Source organism: Charadrius vociferus, unplaced genomic scaffold (genome assembly GCF_000708025.1).
Source record: "Charadrius vociferus isolate BGI_N301 unplaced genomic scaffold, ASM70802v2 scaffold308, whole genome shotgun sequence".
Taxonomy (NCBI): domain Eukaryota; kingdom Metazoa; phylum Chordata; class Aves; order Charadriiformes; family Charadriidae; genus Charadrius; species Charadrius vociferus.
In genome coordinates, this window is record NW_009649929.1 from 289,209 (window position 1) to 300,022 (window position 10,814).

The window sequence follows — 10,814 nt, forward strand, 5'->3', positions numbered from 1 at the left end:
ACCTCTGGAGATCATCTAGTCCAACCCCCCCACCAGAGCAGGGTCACCTACAACAGGTTGCACAGGACAGCGTCCAGGCAGGTTTTGAATGTCTCCAGAGTAGGAGACTCCACCACCTCTCTGGGCAGCCTGTTCCAGTGCTCCACTACCCTCAAAGAAGTTCCTCCTCTTGTTAAGATGGAACTTCCTATGTTCAAGTTTTTGCCCATTACCCCTAGTCCTATCACTGGGCACCACTGAAAAAAGACTGCTCCCATCCCCCTGGCATCCTCCCTTTAAGTATTTGTAAGCACGAATAAGATCCCCCCCTCAATCTTCTTTTCTCTAGACCAAAGAGACCCAAGTCCCTCAGCCTTTTCTCATATGAGAGATGTTCTAATCCCCTAATCATCTTTGTAGCCCTTTGCTGGACCCTTTCCAGCAGATCTCTGTCTTTCTTGAACTGGGTAGCCCAGCTCAATGGCCTTTCTTCACCCACCTGGAATGGCAGAGGCCCATCTTGCCTCTTTGTCCCCTTGGCCACCACCCAAGTCAACATTGTCATTTGAGAGGAGGTGGGCACTGCAACCTCTGCAATCACGAGCCTGGCAGAGCCGACAGGAGTGGGTTGACTTTCATTCTGCAAGAGTGACAACACCACGGCTGGCAATTTGCTACTAATCAGCCCCATGACCCCGAGGAGGGCATGTGCCAGGGCTGAAGAGAGGTTCTCATCATGGAGTGCATCTGCCACTGGGGGCACAGATGCTCCTTGTTGTCCCTGGCAAATGGAGGAATTGTTTTTCTCTTGGCAAGTGCCCTTTATTTCAGGACAGGTCTCCACAGAAATACCCACTGTTGGATGGAGAAAACTGCAGAATGCAGTAGAGGTCTTTATTATCAGAAACTAATGGAGATGTCTGTAGGGATGGTGACAATGGGTGCCCCCTATTTGCTACTTAATATTAGTATCACAAAGCAGGGGAGAAGATGAAGAGCTGGTACTTCCCTTGATATAGAGGCACCTTTGCTATTGGGATCCTGAAGGACAGTTGACCCCGACCTCCTACCCGAGCTCCTCCTGAGCAGTAGGGCAGGGAAACTGTCCCGGTTTGAGGTAAAAATAGAACCCAGTTTCTATCAGTAACTTTACTTTTCAGTTAAGCCTCTTCTAACTAACTGAACTTTCTGAAATTAAGAGCATATTTTTCAAATGCTATCCACTTCCAGAGACTGGTGAGACCTGATTGTTTTTAATTTATGCCCAGGCATGGTATGCAGAGATGATCTTGCTTATACTTATTGCTATAACACCCAAGGCCAACCAACTTTGTTATTTGCCCTGTTGGAGAGTCGGACGCAGAAAATGCATAGATGGTTCCCACCTGTGGGGAGGATCAGACAGGACAGGTGACCCAAAACTGACCAACAGGGTATTCCATCCCATCTGCCTCATGCTCAGTATAAAAGCTGAGGGATCAAAAGGTCAGCTCTCTTTCTTCAATGGCTGGTGTCTGAGGAGGACTCTGTCTGCCTTTGGCCTGATCCCTGCATTCCTGAATCCAGATCTGGAATCCGGTTCCCATCTGTCACTGAATCCAGTCTGGGACTTTCCCAGTGCCCGCCAGTGACATGGTTGTCATCCTGGAAACTTGATACAGTTTTGTATACATTGCATATATTTCATTATTCTCTTTTTTTATTATTAATATTTCACTTAAGTAGTTTAGGTTTTTTCTAAACTTGTAACTCTCTCTCTCTCTCTCTCTCTCCCCTTGATCAGAGAGGTGGGGGAGAGCATCTGTTCTTCATTTCAGTGGCCAGTCTGGCCCAAGCCATGACAGAAACACACTGCCATTAGAAGAAGGAACCTTCTTCATGTCAAGTCTTTAGAGCTCAAAGGGCTTTTCAGAGCAACTGTTAGGGTCCTTGGGGCTCACAAGTTGAGAAATTCTCCTCTGCTGAGTGTTAATGTCCTAGCAAATTTTCATGTTTTCCCTTCTATACATTGGTGAGGGCATTTCTAACAAGTCCATCACTATAGTTACTAGATACATTACAGCATGTTATTTGCTGGTGTGTAGGTGATCCTACACAACCTACCTGGACAGAAAGGGGAAAGCTTTCCTTAATGGCCTGTGTAGCGCATATAGCTGCAAAGCTTTTCCAAATCTGAAAAATGACTTTTGAGATTAGATCAGCAAGATCTAGAAAAACTAGAAGGACAAAGGTCTCCAACAGTGCAAAAAGCTGACGCTGAAGCTTGGCCAGGTATAACAGGGTCAGCAGTCCAGGGGAAGAACAAAGGGTTGGACAGACTAAGAAGGTAGCCAGGCAATTACTCATTTAGTAGGCATTTTTTATTGCTTTTGTGAAGCATGATTCATCTTTTAATATGTGCAGGGACAGTCAATCCTCTGGCTGCGCAAATGAATCATCACATGCTCCCTGCTCCCATGAGGCCAAGACCCTGCAGAGCCAAAACAAACCCTTGGAGGAAGCAGGTCTGAAAGTCAGCAACCGCTGGCATATTAAAAAACACAAACAAGAACTTGCATATTTAAAGGGATATAAACTCTCCTTGTCATGCACTGGCTGTTCTAGATGTGAGTATATACATTATGAGACAGCTCGCACCTCTGAAGAACATGGCGTCGGTTGCTCAAGCAAGAAACACAGGCCTGGAATAACCATCGAGCTTGAAGGTGGTGGGTTTTTTTTTTTTTGAGAACAACCATGTTCCTACCTGCTTTCAGAGCAAGCATCTTATACCTCAGGAAATTCAGTGAGGGTGGAAGAAGAAAGCCAGGACTTGCAAGGCTGTCCCATGTGGACAGGGTCTCAGGGCTCTACCATCTCCTTTTTCTTATCCCCACGTGCTGCTGATGCTGACACACAGAAAGAGATGTCCAGAAGGAGTTGGGACACTGCTGCCCTGCCTGCAAGGGGGCTGCCTATAAACTTCCCCAAAAATCTCTTGACCGTGGCAATGGAATGAGGCAAGTATACAAGAAATGTAATATTTCTCCTGAACTGCATCAAGTTAATGACGTTTCCCTCTCCCTTTGCACCTCTGTAAATCACGGCATGACTGTGGAACTCAACAACGTTACACTGATGTAAAACCACTCTCGGGAGGGAACCAGTCGGCGTAAATCATCCCCTTCTATTTCCTTGTACATAATCTGGTGCCAAGCTCTGCCAAAAACAAGGAGAAAACATTCCCGAGATTTTTCCGAAGGCAACAGTCTGTCTCAGCACAACTTTAAATGTCTGCCATTAAAGTTTTCTTCATCTCATTAAAATGACTTGCAAAACCATCTGCTAGCTAATAAAGACTTTTTAAAGCTTTAATATTGTATTTTATAATGAAATATACTAAGGGGAAAACAGGACATGTATTTAGAAAGACAGAACGGCAACAATCTGCTGTTCTTTCACGGAAAGCCAATGATGTTCGCTCCCATGACTAATTAAAGAGACTGAAGACTTCAGCCCTTTGAACGTTTCTTGTACAAATACCATAATTCCTAAATGCATCCACATTTTTATTCAGACTGCTCCCAGACGCTGCACCATTGCTGATATCACACTGTTTTCAAGTTAAAAAAGGCAGATTTCACTTGCATGTCTGACTCCATTCCATTTTGTTAGCTTTTTACACCTCAAATATTTATTACAGATTGCAGGGATTACAGTGGGTAATTTTGCTTCCTCTAGAGACATTTTCCCTTTTTGCTGGTAGACGGGATGACCGCAAGGTAGGACTTCCATCCAACTATAAGGGTGACTCTCTGGCACTGGGATGAGTTTCTCTGAGCATTGATGGCTGCACCAGCCAAGGATGCAGCCCAAGGTTTTGATGAGTTGCCATCCAGAAGCAAAATCCACTCCTCTCCCTAAGGCTCTCCTCTGCCGTTGGTTGAGAAGTAGCTCTCACTCCTGCTTTCCATTTAAACCGGACTGTCTGTGCCATGATCCCAGCTCAGCCCTTTCTCCCATGTTGCACCCGCAGACACAAGGACTGTTTTCTTCTTTATGGCTTCTTTTTTTTGGCACTCCTGGATGCTGCTGTGGCTGGGACATTGCTGCTTCTGCACTGGTATCACCGTATTTGCCACACTGACTAACACACAGAAAACGAGAGCAGCACTTCCAGGAATTATTTCACAATGTCCTTCTCTTCCAAAAATACCAGCGATTGGTATGTTACAGAGAAGGGCAGACAACTAAGGGTCTACGTGTGAAGAGGACTTAGCAGCCCCATGCCAATTACCAAAAGCCCTTGGTGGTTCTAGATTCCCTCAGCTTCCAGGTTCATTTCCTCCGTAAGATACATCAAACGTAAAAGCAGCCAGACTAAGAGCAAATGCATGAGTGAACCCTCCAAGTAATGGCACCGCTCTCTTTCCAGGAAAAGGAGCATTTACTGTGATATCGCAGTCCTTTCACCTGCTGAGCCACAAAGTCGGGCAGGATCTGGCAGTGAGCGAGGTGTAATCACTAGCAGAAGAGGAAGTTGGGCGTCATGCTCATGTGAGCAGTTAATGGTGAACAATAAGGGATGTCATAGGAAGCCATCTGAGATGGTTTCACCACCCGCCTTCGCAGTATTAGGAAACACAGAGCCTGTCTTGGAGGTGAAACGAGGAGGACTTTCAGGTCACAGCTTACCAGACCAGGTCTCCTCCACTGTGCTTGCAGCTTGCTCCTCTAGCTGCTCTGTGGGACATCCCTGGCTCCAATACCTGAAGCAACTGATGTTTTCATGCTCCAAATTTCACCACAGTTCTCCATCTGTGCTGCTTTCCCCCCCTTTTTGTACCATTTAACATCTCTGCTCTTCAGTAGTGATTGCTTACTCTGACTGAGCACTGAGGGCTCTGCTTTAGAAGGAAAGTTGCAATCCCGTGCAAAGTCCTTGCAATTTATCGCAACAGAGGAAGTAACTTAAAACAACACCACGACCCCCCTCCCCCCCAAAGCACTTTCATGGATGGCAAGCCACCCTATGCCCCAATCAACCTAAGATCTACCCAGGATTTTAATGATAGCTAAGCTTGGCTGAGAAAGCAGGCTTGAAATGATGCTGGAAGAGCCACAGCCTTTCTTCCAAACCTCAGCTCAGTCCTGTAATAGCCGTGTCTTCATCCTGCCTACTTCTGATCTTCACTTGAGGTGTCAGGATGGCCCCAATTGCTTACCTCCTTCTGAGCATCACACGTGCTATAGTAGTCAAGGTGGATTAATGGATGGGACTGATTTGTGGACTGAACACAGCCCTTGGGACCCCCAACCTACTTTTCTGCACAGTGATATTAGTACACCTGCTTTTCCCCGCTCACGTGTGCAGCAGACTGGGATAAATATAATCTCCTAAGTGGTGTACCATCATCTCTCATATGCGATGTAGCCCCTTTCACACTGGTGTTATACCCACAAGCAGTGACAATACTTGGGGTCTACACTGGGCAGCTGTACAAAGGTTGTCACTACCCCTGGTGATAGAGACCTTTTGCGTACCAAATGGCAAGGGGAGATCAGAAAGCCTACACTTGCATGTGTGCCAGGAACAGTGGCCAAAAGTGATTTAGATGGCATTTTATTAATGCAGTGCAGCCAGCTCCTCTGAACCAGTATAAAATACACAGGGAAGATCAACAAGATGAAAGATCCTTCATCTTACCTCAGGCAGCAAAATCCACTCAAGACTCTTCCTCATGGTGCCCGATGGTCCAGAAAGAAAACATGATGATTCACATTGCACTGATTTGCTGTTGAAGACCTCAGAGCTTACAGTAGGTTCTACTGATTTAATGCAGCATGCAGCAGTATCAAACAATTTCCCAGTGGCCTTGTGTGAGAGTTTGCTTGAAAATAGTGACTAGTTTGAAACCATTTGCTATAGCTATATTTTACCCTGTGCCAACACATGAATCATACTGGAATTGTGCTGGTATGTATGTGTAGACTTGCCTTTGATGAACTTTCAGGAATCAAAACCAAAAATGGGCAGATACAAAGCAGATACAAGGATTTCGCCTGTTTCCCATACACGATGATGTTCTGAAGAACCATTATTCAATTACAACAGATCCATGTCAGAGTAGTCTATGACTACCTAGAGAAAGTTTTGACAGCTGCAGCCATCCCCATGCAGTGCTGAAAAGGGCTGCATCACCCCTGAAGTTCCTTTTTCTCATTTATTTTAAAATCAGCAGAATAGGTAACTCCATTTGGCTGGTTAATTAGGCAAGGCAATAAGTTGTACTTGACAAATGGAGTAAGAAGTGGCTTTGGGCAACATACCACAGTATCACAAACTGTTTTCACCCCAGAGCATTTTTCTCCCTTCCTTCAATGCTGCTACCACCTCTAGAGACTGTTGCTAATGGCACAGATCCTCGATGGATGTCAGCCGCCAGAGCTCTTTTTGCCTGATGCAAAGTCACAGGAACTGTACCCATTTACAGCAACTCTGAGTATCTTATCATGGATATTTTCACATCACTTCCCTATTAGTTGTTAGCATTTTTAGGAACTTGAGATCCCTGACTGCCAACAGACATCTGCTTAGGCCACAGATTACACTCTTCGTGTGGGACTTTTACTCAAATATTTGCTCCAAAATCCTTACATGCCCAAGGGTATTTAATGAAGACCAGGATTAGCACCTCTACAAGAACGGCAGATTTAGGAGACCCTCATCAAAAAGAAGGCCAGGAATCAGAGAATGTTTGCCAGCTATACTACCTGCCAAGCTGCTCGAGGATGGATGACTGCACCACCCATGAGTGGTGCTTGCTCCACAGCAAGGTGGAACACAAAGCTAGCTTGGGCCACGCGGTCAGCCGTTTAGCCTATTTTTTGTCATGGTTATAAAAAGGCAGAGTTGAGAAATGAGCATGTGGCTTTTTTTATCCCAAAAGCTTTATGGATTCTTCTTCGGGAATGAGCAGCTAAGGGCGGAGTGCAAGGAACATCTGCACCAAGCCAGAAACATGTCTGCGAGCCCACGCGTGGGCAACGCTGACATCCATTCACCAGAACTGGAGCAGAATTAGAAATCACACCTCAACCCGACAAAAGCAGAGGCATGTCTGGAACATCGGCATGGCCAAACACTTCAATTTTTAATGCAGCTGAGAGACCAGTTGGGTTTCCAGAGATGTGAATATTATCCTTGGTCCATTCCTATGCTCACTGCCTGTTGCACAGTCCAATGCACATTATTGCAAAGAAATGTTCGCTAATCTTTCTGGTTTTCTTAATGCCGCTTGTTTTTCTCCTTAACATCAAACTATAGCCCATAAAACCACTGTAAATAATAATGTCCTTTGTTTTTACTCAAGTGAAACAAAGGCACCTCGCCATCTCCTCTTCCTTACCTGGCTAGGTGTACTACCTCTTTCCACATCCCCCAGTGGAATGCCCAGTCTACAAATGATGAAGATGGTGCAGGATATACCACGAAACAGGAGGAGTCTGGAATTTTTGCATGGAAAACGCACAGTGCTGCCTCACCTCTGCTGCTGCCAAAATGCAGCTTTCTCCCCTCTTGGTCTCTGCATATAAATACCTTTTACCTTTCGCACAGAAGAGCACTGAAGAAAAATTACCTCGTAAGCACAGTGTTGGCGCTGTTTCTTTTCATTGCTTTGTTCAAATTCCTTTAATTTGCTGTATTTTTCTGCTTTTGAAGAATTGAGAAACTTTACTAAGAGCACTAAGAGCAGTACGAAAGCATTCTTGTTGCAATTTTGCAATAGAAACAGATAATACAAGGCCTGCTGTCCCGGTATCCAGTACAGTGCCACTTACTGCCAACCCATACAGTAACAAATGTAAGATTCAGACTAGAAGTCATTAAATCCTGTGCTTCTGAAGTCACATGGCAAGATGGGAATTTCATTTTGCATTTTTATGAAATGTATGTGCCTCCCTCATTTCCATGAAAATGCACAACAGTCCCACAAGGAAAAAACAATTACAATGAAAGAACCGACCAAGTAAATCTGTTATGCCCTAAGTCATGAATTTTCACCCAGCCTCCTTTCTCGTCTGCTTAACCCCTTTCACTAAACAACCACCACTAACCAAGACCACTGCCAGGTATCAGTATGGGCATAAGAAATACTGAATAATATGCTGTAACTCTTCTTACATACATGATGGGAGTAGGAAATTACAACAGCCTCTTCTGCGTTACTAAACATGAACCTGGGAACAAGTGTGTCTACTGGTGACAAATGAAGCTAATGTAAATCTTTGCAAGATTTCAGCTTTATTAACATTATTTAACTTCTCAGACCCTTAAAGGAGGGGTATTTGATGGACACAGCTGGGGGGACAGAATGGTTTTGCTTATGAAAGCCTGGTGTGGAAGAGAAGAGAAAAATTAGAGGACAAACCCAATAAACTGTACAGCTTGGGAAGAGCAAAAATACAAGGCCAAGGTGGCCAGTACTTCTTAACAGCCTAGATATTATGAGTGAAAGAGCATCAGTGATGGACATCACTGGAGAAGTTCCCAACTACCAGTGCAAAGGGTTGGAACAGCTGAAAAGAAACTAAGATAAAAGCATCCCAATATCAATGAGAGCCTAAGCGCACCTACATGAGTATGGGAACCCAGTGAGATGCTGGAATGACACATACTTACTGCCTTATCAACACTACTGTTAATTGTCCTACGAGGTGCTAAAACTTTGCAGTAGACACTCCTGAGGATCCAGTAGTAGCTCCCTTTCCACAAAAAAATAAAAGCAGCAAACACCCATATGCACCAAGAGTAGATGTGGATTTTGGCCTCCAAACTGTGGCGACCAGATGTTGATAAAACAACATGATTTTTTACTCAGCACACACCTTATTTATCAAGATACAACTTTTAGAAATAAGCACTGGAACAGTTCCACGAAACACACACACTATATATTGTTCCCAGTCAGTTAATTATATAGCTCAGTGGAAAAACATCTTAATATTATGCCGTTTACAGAAAAGTATCTCCATTTATCAGTGGAATAATATCTTGTTAAAAACACTTGCCTGATTAGATGTGTCTTCCCTTTGAGAGACAAAAGAAAGCTCTTGTCCTTGTTCTGGTGGAGACAGGGTTAATTTCCCCAAGGATCCAGCAGGAGACATAGGTATTCCATACCATGTGAGCCATGCCTGGGCTATAGGGGGAGCTGGCTGGGGCAGGGGGTGGGAAGTCCCCGCTTGGGGTGGGCTGGGGCTGCCCGGGTCCGGTGAGTGAGTGGAGGTATCATAATTGCATTTGTGCATTCCTCTATTGGTGTTATTGTTGTTTTCCTCCTTCCTTTGCTGTTCTGCCAAACCGCCTTTATCTCAACCCATGAGTTTTGCCTTTTTCTTCCCATTCTCGCCCGCTGCTGTGGGGGTTGAGCGAGCGGCTGTGTGGTTCTTCGTTGCTGGCTGAGGCCAAACCACGACAGCTCTGAATTACAAATTTTGGCCACCATCAACCAATCATGCAGCAATCAAAAACGAACATTCATAAGAATGAAGATGGAAGAATCGGAAATTAGCAGGACAGCATCATAAAAGATGGGTTAGGCAAGGGGTTTACTTTTTATTTACAGCAAATATATTACAGTTAAAAAAGCTTAACATGGCTCATATTGTGGTTGTGTAAGGATGATACATATGCTTACATCAAACAGGTTTAATTTCCTTGGCACTAACTGAACCAAACGCAAAGATTCAACACAAAAAAAAGAAACAGGACGTTTATTAGGCAAACTCTACATTAACTGTACACATCTGTGACTGGAGTTTCAATGCAATCCAAAGAATACAAACAAGCCATCAGGATGGCAAGAACTTTTTCAACGAACATGTTTAACCCCCAAGACAAGGCTGTCTGGCACCATTTAGAAGTTGCTATACCGAACACAGTGATTTTAAAGAAATGTCATAGATGATAAGACACTGAAAACGCACTCACCATAGTGAAGAATCCCATTATTTTCCTTATTTCTTTCATTTTTTTACTCCCACAATACAAGAGTCTTAAAAGGCTGCATGGCAGACAAGCTGGATGCAACAGCTGGAGGGTTTTGTCTGTCAAGCAAAGTGACTTGCAGCAAGAGACATGCTTTATGCAACAAAACCGATGATACACAGCTTGTGTGGGTTCAAATACGAAGATCTAAGAACAACAAATGTTGAAGCCTTATAAGCTCTCTTCATTATAATCAGAATCCTGAGAAAAGCAGGGTCCAAATTACTCCAAGTGAATTTAGGCTCGCTTATATACAACAAAATTGTCTAGATACATCAACAGTAGTAAACAGAGTTAATGCAGTGTTAATCTTTTTACATTTTAATGACTAGCTATAAAAACAGAAACTAGCATGTTCTAATCTGTTTACATTTCCTGAGCTTAGTTAAATCAAGAAGGAATGAACATTATAAAAATCCCGGTAAGTCACCAATAAATTAAAAATGCACATAACCACTATAGCTTAAGAAGCCTTACAATGCTCAGTGAAGTCTGCCTATCCGATACCACCGCCTTTCCTTTAGGACTCCTGTACAGAAACCACGCCATTAACTTCACCAGCAATACTGAGATGCTATGGAATTGTAGGTCTTTTTTCATTTGTTTTTTATACTCTCCAAGCACCCTTCTAGCAGACTATGTGATAGCCTTTCCCAATCAAATCTTACGAGAGCATTCAAAAACTGCAATCCTCTATTTCCAGCGCAGGAAACAATGTTCTCAGAAACGCAATGTGCTACTGAAATTCAAGTTTACAAGCAGCAGTTATTCGGGTGAACTCTCAGCTCCCGCACAGAACATCACT